General features: G+C 44.6%; 2 long non-coding RNA genes across 2 annotated transcripts; one reads left to right on the forward strand and one right to left on the reverse strand.

Annotated features, from left to right (window-relative positions):
• Nucleotides 1-2000: 2000 nt before the first annotated feature.
• LOC310849990 lies at nucleotides 2001-12106 on the forward strand. Its single transcript, XR_014567172.1, has 3 exons — nucleotides 2001-2502; nucleotides 6805-6949; nucleotides 12004-12106. It is a non-coding gene; the product is annotated as an uncharacterized lncRNA (long non-coding RNA).
• Nucleotides 9951-20321, reverse strand: LOC310849997. Its single transcript, XR_014567182.1, has 3 exons — nucleotides 19902-20321; nucleotides 11339-11425; nucleotides 9951-10146 (listed from the first exon to the last, which is right to left on the reverse strand). It is a non-coding gene; the product is annotated as an uncharacterized lncRNA (long non-coding RNA).
• Between the last annotated feature and the right edge of the window lie 2 nt (nucleotides 20322-20323).

Raw genomic sequence — 20323 nt, forward strand, 5'->3', positions numbered from 1 at the left:
AGGCTAGAGCCATCAAAGTGCATTAGGTTCTCTCAAACAGGGGTTTAACAAGCTGCAAAGTGGCAAGCCCTGAAATCATCCCTAAACTAGGAAACGCAGGGCGATAATAGGAACAGCATTGCCAAAAACAACTGTCTGTAGGTTAAGTGGCCTTCATCTCCATTATTTTATATTTGATACCTTAGAATTCTTATGACACAAGCCACGGCTGCACCACCCTAGGCAGCGCTCAAATACACAACGCTGCTGTTGTTATTGTTGTTTTGTATTGTTTGTATAAGCACAGGCTTCAGCAGCGGGCACGAAACTTAGCATGCCGAGAACGCTGTTTTTAATTTGTTTGCTTTTAAAAAGCGAGCTCCTAGCCCCTTCTGCTTGGAAACGCGTGAGTAAATACCTGGTGAGGTTTCAGAACCAGAAAGAGGACTTCCAGAGACCAGGGGATACTCCTTCTGAGCTCCTTACCCCTCCCTATGATGAACATATTAGGCAAAGTAATAAGATATATGCACTTTGGATTCATTTGCATTTTTAATAGGTGACCCAGATTTCAGATTTCCTTGGTCCTTTGGAACAAAATCCTGACAGCTTTAGCTAGAAAGTAGGTCTGCGGTTTTCACAGTACATTTGAGCAATGGAAGTTGTTCCGTAGGGCCAAGGGGCCATTGTCCCAAAAGCCATGGCCTGCCTTCAGTCAGCCTTTACCCACCTGCCTGCCTGAAATATACTCAGAGTCGCAAAGTGATTTCATGCTCTTTATTCAGCTCATAGTGGTGAGGAGGAATGAATGAATGTCCCCTCAAAGTATCTGCTTTATATACATTATTTACACAATGGGCTGCACATGATTGGCTAATTCTGGAATTCTACTGTAAGCCAATCAGGTTGTGGATTCACTTATATCTGAAGCATGATTGGGTGGTTCCTGCCAACCAATCATATTGCTGCATTGTTCTAGGACCAATCAGACTGCTGCATTCTGAATCCTATTGTTCTAGGACCAATCAGACTGCTGCAATTTGGATCCTATTGTTCTAGGACCAATCAGACTGCTGCAGTTTGGATCCTATTCAACTCAGTACATAACACTGCCTAAGAACCAGTCCATGGGGTTTGTCCTGGCTGCCACCTTCCCCCTCCGTAGACTCAGCCTTGCCTTTGTAGAACACAGCAGGGAGGAGGATGGGGTCGAAGTTAAAAATTGTTGCCTCTGCCTGCAATTGGCTCTGGCTCCCCCTGCGATTGGACTCTGAAATATACTCAAAGTTGAGAGTGGATTCCATGCTCTTTATTCAGCTCATAGTGGTGAGGAAGAATGAAAGTCCCCTCAAAGTATCTGCTTTATATACATTATATTTACACAATGGGCTGCACATATTTGGCTAATTCCGGAATTCTCCTGTAGGCCAATCAGGTTGTGGATTCACTTCTATCTGGAGCCGGATTGGGTGGCTCCAGCAGACCAATCATACTGCTGCATTGTTCTAGGACCAATCAGACTTCTGCATTTTGGATCCTATTGTTCTAGGACCAATCGGACTGCTGCATTTTGGATCCTATTCAACTCAGTACATAACAGACTCCTTGCTTTCTGCCCTTCCAGTTCCAATGGGCACCATCTACCACTGCAGTCGAGTAATGTGCCAGGGTAAGAATGGGGCAGCAGAGTGCAAGCAGTGTTTTTCAGAGGCAATTGGTTCAGGTGCCATATTAAAGCTCAGCTATGCTATGTTGTTGTTCAGGATGACATGAAAGGGGAGGGAAATGTCTCGAGTTAAAGGTACGCACTGCTAGGCTCCATGCCCTCAGATGCTTGTCGGTCAAACCACATCCTCTGCTGCCACTGCCAAGTGAAGAGAGACAGGGGCCTCCCAAGGAGAGAGCCTTTTTGGTAGTGGCACCCCAGCTGCAGAAAAGACTCCTCAGAGAGGTTCATCTGATGACTTTGCAGTGGTTTCAATTTGAGGCAAAGACCCAGGCTTTTAAACTTTGTAGGAAACTCTGTTGTTTGTAGGAAACTTTGTTGTTGCCCTAACCCAAGTTGTAAACTGTGTATAGCACTGTCCTTGCTGCAGCAAAGGTTTACACACTCTCATACAGTTGTATTTTATTGTTTATTGTTAATTTTAATTATTGTATCTTATATTGTCAATATTTTCTTTCCCCTCCTTCCCTTCCTTTTTATGGAAGACATCCAGGGAATATTTACTGATGGGTGACTATTTAATTAATGTATAACAAAATAAACGAACATATGTCGATACAGCTGCGTGCTGAGCGGCTTACAGAATGGAAGTGGTATGGTCGCCTACTTGAATGTCCTGCAATCTCTGTAAGGGGAACAGGCAGCATTCTTGGGTGGTTGCTTTAAAAAGTGCTGGGAGCCACCGTATTTATTCCCCACAATGCCTTAGGGCAGGGGCGGGGACCTATTTCATTCCCTTTTCATCAGATATTAAGGTTCTTCTGGAGAACCTTCTGAGAGCAGCATCCCGGTGGTGGGTGGGGCTGCAGGCAAAAATAGGAGGAACAATGCATGACTGTTATACAGTGGTACCTCGGGTTAAGTACTTAATTCGTTCCAGTGGTCCGTTCTTAACCTGAAACTGTCCTTAACCTGAAGCACCATTTTAGCTAATGGGGCCACCTGCTGCTGCCATGCCGCCGGAGCAAGATTTCTGTTCTTATCCTGAAGCAAAGTTCTTAACCTGAAGCATTATTTCTGGAGTCTGTAACCTGAAGCGTATGTAACCTGAAGCGTATGTAACCCGAGGTACCACTGTACCTTTGTTATGGTAGGCTACTTTCTCTGCCATGGGTGTAGCCAGGATTTATGTTGTGGGGGGCAGCGCACCCACCTGTCATCATCCTCTGTCTGGATCTGTCCAGCAGATTTGGAATGAAATATCTCAAAAACAGTTGTTTTAAATCACTTTCTTTTGACCCCAAATGCTGGAGGCTACAACAGGTCAGGAAAGGCTACACATAGGACATTTCCCCCATAAAGTACCTATAGAAGAGGATGGAATAGCTGTGCATAATTGGACTACTCAAACCCCACATGCTGCCTTCTTCATCCCACAAAGTTGGCTTGGTTTTGTTTTGTGGCCACTACTGCAAAACGGAGGAAGATGCGTTTCAAAACACAGAAATGTTGTGAATGGTTCTCCGTTGGGTTGCCTCACAGGCAAACCAGCAAGAAAAAACAGACAGCTCTTCATATCCTGTCTCTGTTGCAAAATCCAAGCGGAGTTGCAAGCCGTTAAATCGAGCCCAAAACAGCTTGTCGGTATCCATAAGAGCATAGGGAGAGCTTGCTGGATCAGTGTCCTGCTTTCATGGTGGCCCAGCAGATCACTATGGGAAACTTGTGATCAGGTTTCGTGCAGAAGAGCACTCTCCCCTCTTGCAGTTTCCAGCAAGTGATATTCAAAAGCACTGCTGCCTCCAACTGTGGAGGGCAGAGCGTAGCCACTGCGGCTAGCAGCCTTCGAGAGACCTCACTTCCATCTTTTTTAAAATGGCCACATTCTCTTCTGGGCAATGTTCTGAGAGCCACATGTGATTGGTGGCAGGGAAAGAGGCAATGGTGGACAGGACAATACATGTGCATTCAGGGCCGTCTTAACTGTTGACGCTAGGGGTGCATGGGACCCGGGCGCCAGGCTCTCAAGGGCACCAGGCTGAGAGTCCGGGGCCGAACTGTGGGGTGAGGCAGCGGGCAGCTGTGCCCCCCCCAGCATGGAACCCACACCCACATTCATAAGCCCCTGTGTGTGGGGAGCTGGCACCCCCATTGGCTGGCACTGTGAGTCCCTAAAGGTAAAATAACTATTCTACAGGTAAATAACTATTTACTTTTAAAAAGGTCAACAACTTTGGGCGGATCTTTGCACCCCAGCGCCGCATATGCTTAAGACGGCCCTGTGTGCATTTTACCCTTGTACAGCAGGTTAGTTTCTTCACACACTGACACACACATCTCGGTCCTCCACCCAGGCAAGGACACATTTCTAGCCAGGCAAAAGCACTAAGGAGGGTGCAAAGTAGAGTCTGGAAGTGACCCAGGAAGGAGAGGATTAGTGTAAGCAGCTTAAATCAGTAGCGCTTTTGCACTTCACTCAAGGTGCAGTAAAAAAATTAAATTTGACCTTGGCTCTGGTCCTCCCCTCAAAGGGCCAGGATGGGCTTCTTCACAGAGTTGCGCTTTGGTACTCCAGTGTTTCTTACTGTATGAATGCGGCAACTCAACTCTGAATTGAGTACCCTTTGTGTAAAAGGCATTGCTCTGTTTTCTGTTCCGAAAGATGAATGCAGCTTTGTGGATCTGCTGCATGGGTGGGTGTGTTTGTTTGACTTGACTGTTTGGCTTGGATGACAAAATCCAAAGGTCTTTTGTCATCTTCCCTGTGGTAGCACATTGCGCAGCCAGGATTTGCAATATAGTCAAGAATATCTGTTCGTTCAAGCCAGGGACCCATCTAGTCTTGCATTCTCTTTCAGGCTAACCAGGGCATGAGCAAAACAGCACTCCTGTTACTGAGCCCCAGCTTCTTGCATCTGCCTCTGTCATACTGCCCTCTGATACTAGACTCCAATAGATAACTCTCATGAGTAGTAGCCACTGATAGGCTCATCCTCCAGGAAATGCAAAGCATTCCTGCACTGCAGGGTTTTGGACTAGATGACTCTCAGGGTCCCTTCCAACTCTATGAGTCTATGAATTTCTCTAATCTTCTTTAAAAGCTGTTCAACATAGGAACATAGGGAAAATAGGAATCTGCTCTTATACTAAGCCAGACCATTGCCACATCTAATTTAGTACCAGGCAACTCCCCATTTCTGCAGGGATTGCGTTCTGGGTTAAAGCACACACTAGCAGAACATGCTTAAGCCTGCCCTGCCCCATTCCGCCCCCATTCCTCCCTCTTCCAGGTCCAAAACAACCCGTGCAATTGGAATGAGTTTATACAGAATATAGTATGTTATTGATAATCATATATGTACATTGGCTCCCAGTATGTTTCCAAGCACAATTCAAAGTGTTGGTGCTGACCTTTAAAGCCCTAAACAGCCTCGGTCCAGTATACCTGAAGGAGCGTCTCCACCCCCATCATTCTGCCCGGACACTGAGGTCCAAAGCCAAGGGCCTTCTGGTGGTTCCCTCCCTGCCCTGCGAGAAGCCAAGTTACAGGGAACCAGGCAGAGGGCCTTCTCGGTAGTGGCGCCTGCCCTTTGGAACGCCCACCAGATGTCAAAGAGAACAACAACTACCAGACTTTTAGAAGACATCTGAAGGCAGCTCTGTTTAAGGAAGCTTTTAATGTTTGATGCATTACTGTATTTAAATATTTTGTTGGAAACCACCCAGAGTAGCTAGGGAAGCCCAGCCAGATGGACGGGGTATTAATAATAATAATAATAATAATTATTATTATTATTATTATTATTATTATTATTATTATTATTATTATGTTACGGCTTGGTCTCTCCCACAAACGTGAGATGACTCTGGCTGTTAATTATTTCAGATTTATCGCTAAAACAACAAACTAAGACGGAGCTCCTCTACTCATCATCCTCCTCAGAAGATGGAGTTGCCTGGACTGAGCTCCTCCCCCTTCCACAGCACAGAAGCCCCCACCTTCTCTTCCGGTATTTTTCACGCATCTCTGCCACTTTTGAAATCGTACGAGATTTGGCAGAGCGTATTTCCTGCAGTCCAACATCTTGCCCACTATCGTAGTTCTCACACATCTGTCTGTCCCTTTGGTCAGAGCTCAGATCACAGCTGCTCTCCCCCTCCTCTCTGCTTTCTGCTGCTAACTGTTCTCTCCCTATACCTACTCCTTCTTCTCCTGTCAGCATCTGAGCTTCGCTGACAATGTATTAAGACAATAATAGTACTTTAAAAGTTCTCTTTCCTTAGTTTCCCAATTCCCGAAGCACAGAAAAAAATCACACATTTGGTAAGTTGAAATTGGTTCACTTACAAACTCTTCAAAGGTCTGGTTCATGTGTTTTTCCATACATCAGTAAAAAAAAGTTGTGTTAGCAGTAAAACTTAGATGTTACAAAGTGATCAAAGTTCCTAAATTATTGGTGGCTGGTGATAGCCATGCAGTCTGAGCAGGAGCAAACAACTCAAACCTGTTGACACAGGGAGCTTCTCAGGTAGACTGGAGGAGAACAAATGCTTGACTATCTAGTTCCTCCCAAGGTGCAGGGGGACATAGCTAAGCTTGGTAGGACAGCTTACTCTATGGTATTAACCCCTTCATGCATTACTTCATGCATTACTTCATGAATTTGCTGCCAAGGAGTGTGGTGGAGTCTCCTTCTTTGGAGGTCTTTAAGCAGAGGCTTGACAACCATATGTCAGGAGTGCTCTGATGGTGTTTCCTGCTTGGCAGGGGGTTGGACTCGATGGCCCTTATGGTCTCTTCCAACTCTATGATTCTATGATTCTATACTTAGACTTAAGCACATTAGTTATATGAAGCTGGTTATCGCACAGGGACCACAGTATGAACTGGAAACAGCTAATACAAGTGGGGAGCAGCAGTGCCTTTTCCCACCCAGATTCATGGGTGCCAATTTCAAATACTGGTTCCTGAGCCTTGGCATAGTAGCAATCATACATGCTTCTCTTTCGTTCTTCATCAAAGGAGACCACTAATGCTGAACTGGTGCAACTGTGAAAAGACCAGGACAATGAATTACATCATCATCAGACATTTCTTGTACCAGACAAGATGGATAAAGGAAGAAAAACTGACATTTATTTATTTATTATCTTTATAGGTTACTCCTGGCGATAAACTTCTAGGCGATGCGCAGTATGCAAAACAATTAAAACACTTCAAAGTACAGCAAACTACAGAAGATCTTGATTCACAAGATCCTTGTCACCTTGGTTTTTGCAGTCTGGCAAGGTGACCTCTTCAAGGTAGCAGTTTTCAAAACAGCCACACATCACTGTATTGCAGGCATGCCAGCTCCCCGGTATCTTCTCAGAGCAGACAACAGAGATAAGATGCAAATCAGATGCGCATTACAAATGCATCAAATCCACACTGGTGGTAGCTGCAGACATTCGCTCCATCAAAATGTGGAGGATAGGCAGAGAATATCCATCTGGTGTGTGTGTTGAGGGAAGAGCCCTATAATCTTGGAAAAAGAGTCAGGCAGTGAATTTTAATTAGAATTAATTTACAACCTTAGCATCTCCATTCCGGAGTTTGCAATCAATTTTGCAAAGGTGTTTGAAGAAGCCCGCAGGCACTCATCTATAAGCTCAGATGGAACACCAGACCATTTCAAGGCACGATATATTGCTGTGTATGCACTTTGCAGCCCTCCAGTGATACAGATCTTGCACCCAAGACTGTGCCAACCTTTGTAGACTTGTGGGCCAAACTAAATTGGATTTTTGAGCCGATGCCGTGGGGGCACCACACCCTCAGGTTGTGCCCAAGAGTGCTACCTTGGTGCTCACCTGTTCTGCTATATTCCTATAGTGCTAACAACTTGCTAGGCACTGTGCAGGAGAATGTGACAAAGTGCCAAAACACCTTCCCAGAAGGCCTGCAGTCAACAATGGGCATAACAGACAGGGAAAGTGGGAGAGAGATCACAGATCTGCAACGGGGGAGTGAGGTGGAAGTAAAAGCTCACTGTTGTGCCACAGTCAATAGCCTCTCTCCACCACCACCCTGACCCCCCCCCCCACCTTATTGCACATATTAGTTGCAACATCAAATGCAGCTGAAGACTAACGCCGCAGACCGTTAAACAGACGGCTTCAAATATCACAATGCAATAACAGATGGTAACCACCAACCCCTGCCTCTTCCAACCAAATTGTTGGATTCCAAGGAATGAGCTTCATTTTGAGCCTGGGCAAAACAGGGTTCAACCATAGACCCTGTTTTCAGTGCTGGGTTTAGCCTGAAAACGCAGGCATAAAGAGAGAACGCCTCCAAGTGCAGAGAACTTTCCCCTTCTCACCAAACAACTACATCACTTCCAACATTTCACAGCTAAAGATAGAAAGAAGCTTTTAACACCCTCAACACCCACACCAAGGGCTACCTGCCCAAGCCTCTCCAAGGCCATTTACACATCTGCTTTCATGACGTGATCATTTACTCTGCAACAGCAGGTCCTGTGCTATTTTAAAAGTCAATAAAGTGTGCAGTCCTTTGGTTAAATATGTGTTGGAGAGGGGAGAGGTTTGTCCAGGGGTAGGCAAACTGAGGCCCGGGGGGGGGGGGCAGATCCAGTCCAATCGCCTTCTAAATCCTGCCCGCAGATGGTCCGGGAATCAGCATGTTTTTACATGAGTAGAATGTGTCCTTGTATTTAAAATGCATCTCTGTGTTATTTGTAGGGCATAGGAATTTGTTTTTTCCCCTTAAAAATATAGTCCAGCCCCCCACAAGGTCTGAGGAACATTGGACCGGACCCCTGCTGAAAAAAATTGCTGACTCCTGGGTTTGTCCTACAGCAAGGATAGGGAACTCTGACCATTGGCAATGCTGGCTAGATCTGATGGGATTTGGAGTGCAAGAACATCTGGAGTGCAACAGGTTACACAAGCCCTGTCTGACAATCTGCTATCAACAGTTCAAAAGGCTGTCTTGGAATCGGGCAGAATGGCAAGCTGTGTGCAAGTGTGTGTAAGTCTTCACCTATGTGCATTTACATGCATGTCAGGGAGAGAGAAGATAAAGTGAAAGGGAGGGGGGAGATTAAACTGACTGAGATGCCAGGGTGAGAGCCAGACCCAGGAGAATACCATCTCTAGGAACTCACACCAACAACATTTTTACCAGCCTGCTGTCACTGGAGGTAGGCTGTCCTTCCCTGGCAGCATTTACTAAGCAGAGACTGGATAGACATCTGTCAGTGCACTAGGTTGGAGGCTAGATTAGATGACCATTGCAAAAACAGGGGCAGTAATGTCCGCAAAATAGGGACCAGCCCTACTAAATAGGGCCGAATGGAACATATGTAATTGCCAGCACTCAGGATGTGAGTCCCTTGGGAGATAGTGACTTATCGGAACTGTTCCTTGCAAAGTGCCATGTGCATAGATTATGAACAATCAAAGTAATCACAAATAGTGTAAATGGTTAAATATGAAGACAGGGGAGATACAGGTATAACTCCTCACCCAGCCAAGAAGCTGGGTGACCTTGGGCCAGTCTCTACATCTCGGTCACACGTACCTCACAGGATTGTCGTGAGGATAAAAGTACAGTGGTACCTCGGGTTACAGACGCTTCAGGTTACAGACTCTGCTAACCCAGAAATAGTACCTTGGGTTAAGAACTTTGCTTCAGGATGAGAACAGAAATCGTGCGGCCACAGCAGGAGGCCCTATTAGCTAAAGAGGTACCTCAGGTTAAGAACAGTTTCAGGTTAAGAACGGACCTCCGGAATGAATTAAGTTCTTAACCAGAGGTACCACTGTAGTGAATCTCCACAGCTGCCAACTTGAGCTCTGTGGAGGAAAGGTGGGATATAAATGTGATGAAAAAGCAAATGATCAAAGTACTCACATAGCTGGGGGTCAGAGGGTGTGGCTGCTGTGGACTCCCTGCAAGAAGAGGGATAGGGAAGCAGTGACATAATAACATAAGAAGAGCCTACTGGATCAGGCCAGTGGCTCACCTAGTCCAGCACCCTGTTCTCACAGTGGCCAGCCCATTGCAGGAAACCTGCAAGCACAACCTGAGCGAAGGTCCTCCAGATGTTGGATTTCAGCTCCCATCAGCACCAGGCAGCCAGTGCAGCCAACAGGCAGGGAACACAACATCCAATTGGTCCCAGCTTCCCCATCTCCATTTTTTTGAAATTCAGCGTTGATACGTTTCAGTACCATTTTAAGGGGGAGAATAGCTAAGAGGCAATCAGTCATCACAGCAGAGAGGAAAACACATGCACACACACAAGCCCTGCCCAAATGTTTGTGTTTTTGGAAACCATGCTGACTGCGAGGCAGAGATATTTGAAACTTAATTAGATATTCATTGGACTTTATTAAACTCCCAAACAAGGACATGAATGCCTTTGTTCTGTTGAATGCCTGCAGTAGATCATAATCAAGCTCCATTTTCTTCCACCCAGATCTGAAACATCCTTGAGTGAATAGAAAGCGGGGAGAGAAAATAACTTTGCAAGCAAGCATGCTGGCCCCTAGCATGAGCACCAGCAAGTTCTTGTATATAAATAACCAGGTTCAGGAAAAGGCACTTTCCGCTTGGCTGTCAGAAGAACACAGTGTGAATCAACAGCTTTTTGAGCTGAAAAAGGGCCGCCTTATCCTTTCGGTTTGAAAGCCTTGCATCTGGTGCACTTTGACAATGGCTGGACTTCATTCATACCCACCTGGCTTCACCCATTTCAGATGCCAGTCTGTCCTTCACACACACACACACACACACACACACACACACACACACACTGCTGAAGGGGATGCCTGGTTTCTTTCAGGGAAGCAGCAGTGCTCAAATTATGGAAGGAAAGGTAGAGGAGCCCTTACTGAATTTCACAACTTCTGACTCTCCCAATTTCTTAAGAGCATTTCTAATCCCCTTCTCAGGACAAATGGCTCCCTGAACAGCTTACACCGATCAGTTAAAGCAGAGGTGGGAAACATCTGACCCATGGGTCAAATTTGGCCCACCAGCCATCTGCATTTGTCACACCAGGCTGTTCCCTCCCAAACCACACCCTCCAGCCCCATACCTGATGTCATATATGAGATGTCAGGTAGAAATGCTAATGCAGCTGGTCTGGGCAAAAAGCTGTGTTGAATTCCCCACCTATCAGCTGATGGATGGGGAGTTCAATCCTGCTTTTTTCACTATCTTTTTCACCCTGCCTTGCAGACCAACTTTGACAGATGCGGAAGGCCAGCCACCTCTCAATCACCTGATGGCATGTGATTTGCAGGTGGGTTAAGGTTGGTCTCTGGGGACGCGGGTGGCGCTGTAGTCTAAACCACAGAGCCTAGGGCTTGCTGATCAGAAGGTCGGAGTTCGAATCCCTGCAATGGAGTGAGCTCCCATTGCTCAGTCCCAGCTCCTGCCAACCTAGCAGTTCGAAAGCATGTGCAAGTAGATAAATAGGTACCGCTGTGGCGAGAAGGTAAACGGCGTTTCCGTGCGCTGCTCAGGTTCACCAGAAGCGGCTTAGTCATGCTGGCCACATGACCCGGAAGCTGTCTGTGGACAAACGCTGGCTCCCTCGGCCTATAGAGCGAGATGAGCGTGCAACCCCAGAGTCGTCCACGACTGGACCTAATGGTCACGGGTACGTTTACCTTTACCTAAGTTTGGTCTCAGGGTGGAGAGGAGATGAAGCTCTGGTCACAGAAGTCTTTCCCACCCCCAGCCTCTGCTCAGGGGCTGACAATCTAAAAAGACAGGACACAAAAGGAAAAAGGATTGGAGATGGAAGCCGAGGGAGGCAACTTGGACACCAATTGTTAAAGATAAAGAGTAGTTCTAATAATGACCAATTGTTATAGAAATTGTTCAAAGATAGGTAGAGCTTTCTGAGAGATGGATGGGGTATAAATAATAAATTATTATTATTATTATTATTATTATTATTATTATTATTATAGTCACACCATGCCTTCCTCCCTCAAAAGCCTTCTGAAGACAGCAGCTACAGGGGCCATCACAGAAACAGACCCCCTCCCACTTTAATTCAAGTATTGAAGAGAAGCAATGATTCTTAGTTCAACCCAGAGATGCTTGAGGAATTTTACCTCTGCAAATCGTGGTGCTGACTGATCTGATCTGCACCTTCTTGATGAGTGTGCCTAAGGGAATTTTCTACTACCTTCCATGCTTCCCAAATGTTGCAAACCTGTTCTTGCTTCAAAAAGGTATCAACGTTTGTTTAGACATTTGAGAATCTAAGCTTTACTCAGAGTGGTACAGTTGGAATTAACGGACCTAACTTACTCATGTTCATTTATTTCAGTGGGTCTGATGCTGTGAGGAGGACTAGCACTGGACACAATCCTTGGAAAATACAACTATGATGCAGTCCTAAGTGTGATTATCCACCACTTTCAATGTTCAGCAGAACATTCCCTACTCCCCTGTTTGCATTTTTCTTCCATTGGTTCTGATCCCATTCTGGACTGGTTTTATAAGCTACCCTTGCAGGTAAGGCCATGAAAGTCCCAATGCTACTCCATCCTCTCCCAAGGGAAAAAAAGTATTGGCTTGTCTGATGCATGTACACCTGTCTTAGCCATTTGCAACCTAAAAGATGGAAAATAGCTTTCTTTGGGTAGCTGGTTATAAACCCAACACTGTGTCTGCAATTCTGTGATCACTTATGTGGGAGAAAACACCACTGAACTCGACAGGGCTTACATCTGAGTAGAGGCACAGGGGACTGAGATGTGCAAATCAGATGCAATCTTCCCCAGAGGTTAAATACTCACACATGTCGTGCTCTCAGCAGTTCTTCAAACATTTGTTTTGGCACTAGCACTTGTCAAAGTTCATAGTCACAGATGTGTGGATCACAACAGTTGAATATAAACCAGGTATGAGGAACAAGTGGTGCCATTTATTCAGCAATAGCAACAAATCCTGGCTTACAAATGCCAGGATGTTATCATTAGCACAGCTTCTGAATGGTCACTGATTTTTTTATTTTTCACATGTAAGCTTCAATGCAATTATCACAATCTGCATATTCTGCATTTGGTTTCTTTCTGACCTTACTGCCACCCTACGGCCAGCTGATAATAACATTCCATGCATAGGATGAAGTGGACTCTGGTGCCCAGAAACTCATATTAAGAGCCCCTCCAGCCTGGTTTTGTTGTTTTGTTTTTACAGATGCATTATCTGAAGGTCGGCGGTTCGAATCCCCGCGACAGGGTGAGCTCCCGTTTCTCAGTCCCTGCTCCTGCCAACCTAGCAGTTCGAAAGCACGTCAAAGTGCAAGTAGATAAATAGGTACCACTCCAGCGGGAAGGTAAACGGCATTTCCATGCCCTGCTCTGGTTTGCCAGAAGCAGCTTAGTCATGCTGGCCACATGACCCGGAAGCTGTATGCTGGCTCCCTCGGCCAATAAAGCGAGATGAGCGCCACAACCCCAGAGTCAGCCGTGACTGGACCTAATGGTCAGGGGTCACCTTTACCTTTATACTATACTGGACCATCATACATCATTCTTCTTTATTAGTCGTTCTGCAATGCTTCCCATTATTTATTATTATTATTATTATTATTATTATTATTATTATTATTATTACCAATGTTATGGCATCACTGTAGTCTAGAGTGGCACTCCAGACCTATAATGCAACAAAAGTGGAACAAAAACCAAACAAACCCCAGAATATTTGCAGTATGTAAAGTTACGGGGTTTCATCAGGAAACCAAAGGACAAGCACTGTTTGAAAACAAAGCAGGATTCCTGCCCCCAAAAAATGTTGCAGCCACAAGCAGCTTTGAAAGCATGTATTACCACCCCAACGCCATCAAAAGCACAAATTTGTATGAATGAAATAAAGAAACATCTGGAGGGGGCCTAAATGTGTCTTTAAGGTATCACATGATTCTTTGCTCTTGCAGCAACAGAGTAACACAGCTACTCCTCTGGAAATAATTTTTAAAATTTATTATATTTATGTCCCACTTTTCCTCAATGGTTGTCGTGTGTGCCCGCCCCGCCCCCCACCATTTACCCTGTGTTTTAGTCTCACAGCAGCCCTGTGAGGTAGGTTAGGCTGAGAGATAGTGACTGGCCCAAGGCCATCCTGTGAGCTTCAAAGCTGAGTGGGAATTTGAACACGGGTCTCCCAGGTCCTGGTCATTGTAATGACTAGGCTCCCAGAAAAGAGCAACGGGGGAGAGGGGAAGAAAGGAAGAAGTCTCAGAAGTGGGTGAGTGCTACTTCTCAATATGAAGTGTCCAATTTGTTGATCTTAAGGTATGCTTAGTTTCTGGGCTTAACACAAAATACAGGTTTTGAGCTATAAATCTTCTGCAGCTCAGGACCCCCTGTATTTTGAGGACTGCCTCTCCCACATGAACTAATCTGGACACTACATTTGTCATCTGAGGCCCTTCTTCATGTGCCCTCTCTGTGGGAAGAGTGGAAGGTGGCGCCACAAGAATGGACCTTTTTAATGACTGCCGCTTCTGGAATGCTCTCCACAAGGAAGCATGCCTGGCACTATTGTTGTTTGTCTTTAGGTGCCAGAAAAAAATGTACCTATTTACCTACTCTTTGGGTTTTTAATTGGGAGGGTAGTTAGATAGGTCAGTGGTCTTAGTTCTGCTCATCTTTGAAGTGGGGTAGATAGGACTTGCTCCTTTTAAGTATATTTTCAGATGAGTATTCTAGCTTTCGTTTACAGTTGTTTTTATATCTGATTTTAATGTCTTTGCTAATTCTATTTTTAATGTGTCACTGTGAGACACCTGAGTGTCAAAATAATGCCAACAAATAAATAGAAATATGCTACTTCTCTAACATTGCTGGTGTTACATACTAATTTTAGCACAGCAACTTTTAAAGCAAGCAATCAGAGATCTTTTTTTTTTAAGGCTTCAAAGGTATCCCTAATTTGGTGGCAATTTTTTTTAAAAAAAACATGCCTATCATTTTTAATACTCATAAAAAATGCAGGTGGCAGGCACCCTCTTGCCACACGCTGGAGATGATAACTGCTACAACACACATGTGTAGCACTTAAAAGACGAATGAAGTATTGCAGAATTTTTTTAATTTGCAAATTTAATTAGCTGAGGGTGCAATCCTATGCTCAAGTCATGCCAGCCGTAGGATATGGCAGCATATCCCCTCACACAGATGTAACTAGACTATAGGATTTCTTGATCCAGCTGATAGGATGAATTGACTAAGATGTCTTTATTCAGGTGGCAGCCCTGATCTCGTTACCTTTCTAACCACCCTGAGAGCCCAGATAAATAAGACATGGTTAAAATACTAGTGCACAACTTAAGACAGCTTGATGTTCAACCTCATCTTTCCAAAGCCAGCCCACTGAGAGAGCTCAATAGCAATTGCAGACTTTAGTAAGCATCTAGCTAGGAGAAGCAAGTTCTACAGGTGAGACAGCGCAAATCCACGGGTTAGGGGGCGCAAATTACTTGCCTTGCCCCGGGTGCTGACAACCCACGCTACGCCACTGGGCTGAAATCAACAGGTGAAGCTTTTTTCAGTCCCTTCTGGGGAAAGCTTCATGTAGCAAGTTATAACTGTATAACTGTTAAAGGCCCAGAAGATACCTTGTCTATTTATATATATATATATATATATATATATATATATATATATATATATATATTTATTTATTTTCCCACCCCCACCCCCCTTCTATTTATATATTTAGAAAGTGTCTTCCCTATATGAACTCTGCACACAGACAAGATGGATCCTAAGCAAAAGATATTTCAGGCTGAGACTGAATACCCCAATGGGGCATAAAGGAGGCAGTGGTCTCTGGCATCTGAGTTATTAAAAGCTTTGCAGGATAACAACAAGCCCTGCTTACTTTGAAGGTCTCTCTTGTGGTGGGGAGGGTAGTGGCTTTCAAGAGCAAATGTGTCACTGACACATGCCCTGAGAACCAGCTCCTGCTATTCTGAAACTTAGCCAGCAAAAGCAAATAAACAAAGAAAGGAAGCTTGCCGTTTCATCATAACCCTTAGCAGTTCTGAGCTCCGCTTATCAAGTCGTATGTGCGCCACTGAAAAGCTTTCACGGGATGCTGCTGCCCCCTGCTGCCTGTTTTCTTCCAAAATGCAATTCTCTGGCAGCATTTCCAGATCATGGGTCACCAGCATGCTCCTACAGGGAGGAGTCTTCCCTGGCACTCGCAGAATGTGCCCATCCCCCTGCTGAAATAAGGCTTGTAAGAAGCATTCCTCTGTAGCCAATAAAACAGGTTGCGGTATGTGCGTAGTCATCACTGCAGTTTCTCTGGCTTGCAAATGTGTCCACAGGCACCGAAAGAGCAGAGACCCCTTTTCCAGAGGGTTTGTGCCAACTAGACTTCCTGCGTATGATCTGAGAACAGCTCTCCCAAAACTTACTTTCTAGGTACCCATATTTTACTTATCATAAAAGCCAAGTCAGCCAAAGAATATTTCAAAGGTTTTTCCGTACACCCCACCCCAACTTTTAGTGCATTGACTATATTGTGTCCAAAGGTTAATACTTATCCTGTGTGACCTGTTTCTATTGTTGTCCTCTCTGTTATCAAGGCTAACAATTATTTTCCTTCTGGGATCTGACAGAGAGTTGAAGGGAATTGCCCTAAAGCCATTGTGCTTTGTTAACCCATGGTGATCCTCAGCAAATGCACCCATGGACCCAAACAAACACAACTGGAACCTCCCACCTTCCCAAGTTTATTTGTTAAAAAATTAAATTTAAAGCAGCTGCAGCATGCACAGGAGTGTCACCTGGTGCTCAGAGCACTCAGGCCTGCCACAAAATTTGCACAAATATTTGGGGTCAATAAAAATAAGCTGTGCACACATCATATGTTTTAAGTACATGACAAAGAATCCTTGCAACTGTACTTGCTAAGTGAGGTATAAACTACAGTTCCCAGGATTCTCTGAAGGAAGTCATGTGCTTTAATTATATGGTGTGTATAGGTAGGAGTCTGGGGTCTCAGCACTGCATTTTGCAGTGTGCTCAGTGTTTCAAAAGGGAAGGAAGGGGGCAGGATAGCTAAGCCCATAGGACCTGGGCGACCACCTAACAATACCCCTATCCAGGCAGCCTTACTGATGCATAGCAAATTGCTCAAAACAGAGTTCCTTCTGTTCAGAATTTGTTGTAGGTTGCTGCTAACCTGGGAGTCCACCTTGTTAAACTTAACAGGGACTGAATTCTGAGTAGAAACATATAGGTGCATCTGTCTCACTCATTATTAGGTATATAGGAAGCTGCCTTATACTGAGCCAGACCATTGGTTCATCTAGCTAAATATTGTCTACAGTGAACTGGCAGCAGATCTCTTCTAGCATTTCAGATTGGGGTCTCTCCCAGCCCTAAATGGAGATGCTGAGGATTGAACCTGAGAATTTTAAAATGCAAAGCACGTGCTCCCCTACCCCAAGGAAATTTCAGGATAAATTTTAAAATGTTCTAAAATGTCTACTGAGGCATTTGATGGCTAAAAGATACCTTAACATTAGTAACAGTGGGGCACGTGATCACTTTCAAATGTTTGTAATGTTCTTTAAATTGCATTATTTTAACATTTTGATGTTTGCCACCCTGGACTCCTTTGGAAGGAAGGGTAGAATAGAAATTTTAATAATAATAATAATAGGGTTGCACTTTTAGTCCTGGTTAAAAGGGATGTTACTACGGAAAGACTTATTGGCTTGAATATAATTGAAGATTATATGCAATCTGACAAGTGTGGCCCATTAATTAGAACAGCTAACAATAGCAGATAATGCTATTTTGAATTATCATATGCAGAACGTATGTGAGTTATGTTTCTGAGTGTCAAACTAGATGTTCCATGATGAGAGGAAAGAGATCTAATACTTTCTCCCATGCCGTGACCCAGATCCAAAGCACACACACATACATCAAAGCTGCTGTTATCTGTGAAGAGAAAATATATATACAGGCACCTGTACTGCACCTGTCCGCCTGGCTGGGAAGGATATGAATTCAATTCCCTCTCTCCCCTATGCTGTGGCCCTGATCTAAACTGAGCCCCTTGTATCTACTTTTAGAAGATGAAAATTGCCTCAGGAGATCCAGTCACAGCACAGCATCCCTCACTGTGAACTCACAAGGACTACAGAGGCATCCAGAGACAAGGCTCCTTCCAAGTCAGACAACAATGCAAAAAAATTATCAAGGCTGGAAAATTTGCACAATAAAGCAGGCTAGTCTCACAGGGGGCTTTCTGATTGTCACCTCTTCAAATCCCTCAGTATGCAAAGCAGAAGGCAACAAAAAGATCCTTTTTTTGTCAAGTCATTAAGCTTCAGGAAAAGGAAAGGAAGTTGAATTTCATCAATAATATACAATGCTGAAATGAAGCCCTTTCAGAAGACTGGATGTGTCCTTCAATCAAACAACTTCAATGTCATTTTCATATCTTGCTGTGATTTCTAGTAATGTGTGCAAACCCATGCTGCCTGGCCCTCAAAAACATTCAGGCTTTTAAAGCTGGACCCAGTTTATTAATTTAAGCTGTTTATATACTGCTTAGTCACCAATGTTTATAAGTGGTGCACATAAAGATTACAAAAAAAGCATAGAGTGGATAAAATCAATTAAAAGGAATCATACAAACAGTTCAAAATAAGGCTTGCACAGTTGGGATGCAATCCTACCCAACCCATTCCACACGCTGGAGAGTGACACAGCTGTGGCTGCTTCTTCACAGGGGGTGGTGGTGGTAGCAGAATGGCTAAGCCCAATTTGTACCAAATTGGTATACAGCTCAAAATGGGTGCTGATGCCACCACATGACAGCACTGAGACCAGCTCAGAATCAAGCAGATCCTCTTGGCTAATTACGCTGAGATGTGATTGTTTGAACACAACTTCATTGTGTGTTTATAAATCAGGTCTGCCAGTGCTTGAGAATCCCAGTCTGATGAAAGAAAAGTACTCAATTGAATTATTACTTTACTATGTATTAAATTTCTATACCACCCTTCATCCAAGGATCACAGAGCAGTTATAACATAAAAAACACAAAAATACATAACATAGTAACAAACATACACCCATTTAAAAGCCCAGATTGCTTAATTGGCCAAAGGCCTGGGAGAAAAAGTGTTTTTGCTTGATGCTGAAAAATATATAACGAAGGTGCCAGGTGAGTCTCCACAAAGGGGCACCCACTGCAGAAAAGGCCTGTTCTCATGTTGCCACCCTCTGGACCTCTCATGGAGGAGGCACAGATGAGGGTTGGTTCATATGCGGAGAGGCGGTCCTTGAGGTATTAGAGTCCTGAGTTATGGCTTTATAGGTCAAAACCAGCACTTTAAATTGGGCCCAGAAACTAATTGGCAGCCAGTGCTGTCGGGCCAGTGCAGTTACTGTGGCAATCCAGATGTTGCTGGAGTACAATTCTCATTTTCCCTGATGGTTGACCACGCTGGCTGTGGCTGATGGGATTTGGAATCCAGCAGGTTTCCCATCTCTATACTCTCATTTTTTTATTATATCACTTATCATAGACGTGATCCCTAAGAAGAGATTCTAGGGCTAAGTGCTGCTATAAATTAAGCCTTGCAATACAACCAGTTAACAAGGAATTTGGGGGCATTTTAAAGACTCAACAGATTTATTGTGGCATAAGCTTTCATGGACCAGAGTCCACCACATCAGATGCATTCAGTTGGCAGATATATACATAAATGATGAACAGGTGGAGCCAAATGGAAAGGAGGACTTCTACGCCTTCCAATTTGCATGAGTAATGACTGCACCTCTCACATTTTATGACATTTTTGGCTCTGTTTTACAACTCCCCATGCAAGCATATATCTGTCACTTCATGAAGATGATTTGACACTAGCTCACAAAAACTTCTGATGCCACAGTAAGTCTATTAAAGGTACTATGGACTATTGCTTCTGCAGCAACAACTAATAGTGCAATATTACACCCAAGGCAGCAATCCAATGCACACCATCCTGAATACAGTGGGATTTCCAATTAATTAAACTTATAATGAAATGTGCTGAATGGGCTGCTATCCTGCCTAAGCCTACTTCCGAGGGAGTCTTGCTGAACTCGCTGCTAACGCATGTCAGTTCTTGGAATAAACAATCTTGTTTCTCAGTAAATTTGCAGAGGATTCTTGCGCCGATGCAATCCTATGTACATTTACCTGGGAGCAAATTCCTCTGAGCACAGTGAAACTTGCCTCTCAAGGAGCATGCACAGAATTTCGTGGCAGAGATGCAATCCTGTGCACGTTGATCTGGAAGCAGGGCTCACTGCATACACCGACAGTTACCCCCAGGAAAATATACCATACGGATAATCGTGCTTTTGACCGGGAGAGGAACCTTATCACAAGATGCCTGGCAAGGCGCAGCTGTAGCCAAGGGCCGCCCGCATAATCTGTAGGAGTACCAGAAAAAATAGTGAACGACGGGGCGCAGAAGGGGCAATGTGTATTTCTGCATATTAACGGGTGCGGGACGAGCTACATCCACCCTTGGACGTACAGTACATTCACTACAAAGGCGTCGCCCGCGGTTGCGGCCTACCCCAAAGCAGCGACATCTCCGAGCCGCATCCCGTTGC

The sequence above is a fragment of the Podarcis gaigeae genome, assembly GCF_964106915.1.
Source record: "Podarcis gaigeae genome assembly, chromosome: 8".
Lineage (NCBI taxonomy): Eukaryota > Metazoa > Chordata > Lepidosauria > Squamata > Lacertidae > Podarcis > Podarcis gaigeae.